The sequence below is a fragment of the Theropithecus gelada genome, chromosome 13, assembly GCF_003255815.1.
Source record: "Theropithecus gelada isolate Dixy chromosome 13, Tgel_1.0, whole genome shotgun sequence".
In the NCBI taxonomy this organism is placed as follows: Eukaryota; Metazoa; Chordata; class Mammalia; order Primates; family Cercopithecidae; genus Theropithecus; species Theropithecus gelada.
In genome coordinates, this window is record NC_037681.1 from 4,696,167 (window position 1) to 4,699,103 (window position 2,937).

The window sequence follows — 2,937 nt, forward strand, 5'->3', positions numbered from 1 at the left end:
TGCAGGAATTAGAGTTCACTTTACCTGTGAAGCCAAATAATGCTCAGAGGCTGCTTAGAGATCACAGAGTCTGAACATGGGACTTAGAGGAATCAAGTATTGAAAATCACCAGGCTTAGAGAGTCTGAAGCGAGTCCTGTGTTAGGAATATTCTTGCCTCACATCTCAAACACTGTCCTAAGTCCGTCGACCAGGTCCTCATGATTGATCCTGCACTGCCATCCATTGCTTGTGCACTTACTTTTTTTCTGGCTTCTAGAATGGTCCATCTTTGCCACCTAAATCCCTCCCCTGACCCCAGGCCTAGGAGTCAGTTGTCTCTTTAAGGTGGTTTTATGTCTCTCTCCTCAAAACCATTGTCTTGACATTAAAGATTAGTTCTGAAAAAGAGCAGTTTTATTTTCTTTATTGCTAGTTCCTTGCAGGATGTCTCACAGTATTACCCTGGGTCCCAACAATAACAGTGTAGGTTGAACTGTTGGTGTCTAATAATGTATAAGTTTCAAAATGGCAAGTTGGAGGTTTTGAACAGCCTCGTCGGACTATAGAGTCTTCCAGACACAAAAGGATGTGCAAATGATTGTGGATGGTACAGCAGCTGCAGAAAACTGCACCCTAATTCTGGGGCTCTTTGTAGATACTCAGTAACCCTCTTGTTTAGTAAATAGCTGCTCCTAGACATAGGGAGCAAGAAGGAGGGAGAGTGGAAAGGAAAGAAGGTGGGCCCGTAATGATTTGGGAAGGAGATTGATAGGGAATTGTAGTGGAAATACAGGCCTTTGCAGAAATAAGCCTAACGTTGTTCAGGGATGGCTTTTTAGAGGAGGTGAGTGTAAAGCAAGTTTTAAAGAAAGAAAGGTGGGGGGATTATATATGGTATCTCTGTGCAGAATGACCATGAACCAGAAGACAGAGGAGAAGCATGATGGTTCACATTTATTAGTGCTCGCTATGCCAGGCACTCGACTGCGTCTTTTACCTACTATAAAATACTGTTCCTGAGGCTGGGCATGGTACTTCAAGCCTGTAATCCCAGCACTTTGGGAAGTCAAGGCGGGTGAATCATTTGACGCCAGGAGACCAGCCTGGCCAACCCATCTACTAAAAATACAGGCGTTAGCCAAGTGTGGTGGTCGTGCCTGTAATCCCAGCTATTCAGGAGGCTGAGGCAGGACTGCTTGAACCTGGGAGACGGAGATTGCAGTGAGCCAAGATCGTACCACTGCATCCCAGCCTGGACGACAGAGCAAGACTCAGTTTCAAAAAAAAAAAAAAAAGTTCTTGCCTGCTGGCATGTACTCCCTCTTCTAATAAAAGCACCCCAAACTGGGTGCGGTGGCTCACACCCAGCACTTTGGGAGACCGAGGTGAGCAGATCACTTGAGGCCAAGAGTTCAAGACCAGCCTGGCCAATGTAGTGAAACCCTGTCTTTACTAAAAATACAAAAATTAGCCAGGTGTGGTAGAGTGCGCCTGTAGTCCCAGCTATTTGGGAGGCTGAGGCAGCAGAATCACTTGAACCCAGGAAACAAAGGGTGCAGTGAGCCAAGATCACACCACTGCATTCCAGCCTAGGCGACAGAACAAGACTCTGTCTCACAAAAAAATGCACCCCAATTTCCCTACTACCACCTCTTTCCTGCTGACAATCTACGTGGTTTAAGAAGAATGGGCTCAACCCCAGTATAAGCGTGTGACCCAGGCCTGGCAAAGCCAAACTTGGCATTTCCCTGGCCAGTGGCATTGATTGGAGGATGGGGTAGTGTCTCACAAGCAGTGAGGCATCAGTTCCCAGACTTTCATTAGATACTTCCTGGTAGAGTAGCTGAAAAGATAGAAACCTGGAGTTTGGGGACAGCCATCTTATAACCTCGTGGACAAAACCTGCCAGAGAATAGTACCAACACAGAATAAACTTGAGAGTTGGAGAGAGCAAGCTATGTCCAATGCCTGATTTGACTCCCTGGTTAATGCTATGCCTGGAGCTGGGCTAACCCTGGACTTTTTAGTTATATGAGCCAATAAATTCTCTTTTTTCTCAAACCAATTTCATTAGGTTTCCTTCAGTTGCTAAAGAAAAAATCCTGACTAATGTACACACACACACACACACACACACTCTCTCTCTCTCTCTCTCTCTCATAATAGCATAGAAAACCCTTATTTAGTGCTTACTCTGGCCAAGCTCCGTGTCCGTTATCTCACTATATCCTTACAATAGCTTTATGACATGGTTATGGAAACAGAGTAGTTAATAAATGTCAGTCCTGCAATTTCAAAATCAGGGCTGTCTGGCTTCAGGTCCGGAACTTTTCACTCCTATCTCTATTTAAAGTAAGGAAATGAGGACTAGGGTGATGATAAGGAAACAACACATCTGAGCAAGATAAATGATTGAACTGTTCCCAGTTTACCAAGCAGGAATCACTGTGACAGCCAAAGTACTGTCATTTATTCTACAAGTAAATGATCACATTTTTACCACTAGTTCACTACCCCAGAGATGCCGTTTCTGTTCTCTTCATTTCCTGACTGCTCAAGACGATGCCAGAATGAGATGTCAATTCAGCTGCTGTCACTAGTCCCAAATGGAAATGCGTCTCTCTCACATCAGCCATCCAAGTGACAGCCCAATGCTAATGTAATGCCAAGTCCAGACTATGTCTGTCTTGTGACTCCACCATCCCTCGGAGGCAGCCTCGTCCATGTGGCCAAAGAAGGCTCCCAACCAACTTCGCTCTCCAGCCAGCTGGAAGGGGGAAGAGAGGAAGGGGAAGGCACACCCCTCCTAAGGTCACAGATTGGAAGTTGGACCATTACTTCTGTCCAGAATTTAGGGGCCAGAACTTGGTCACATGTCCCCACCCATCTAAAGAAGCAGGGAAATGTGTATCAGATGGCCACATGCCCAGCTAAAAACTCTTTCCAGAAATGGGA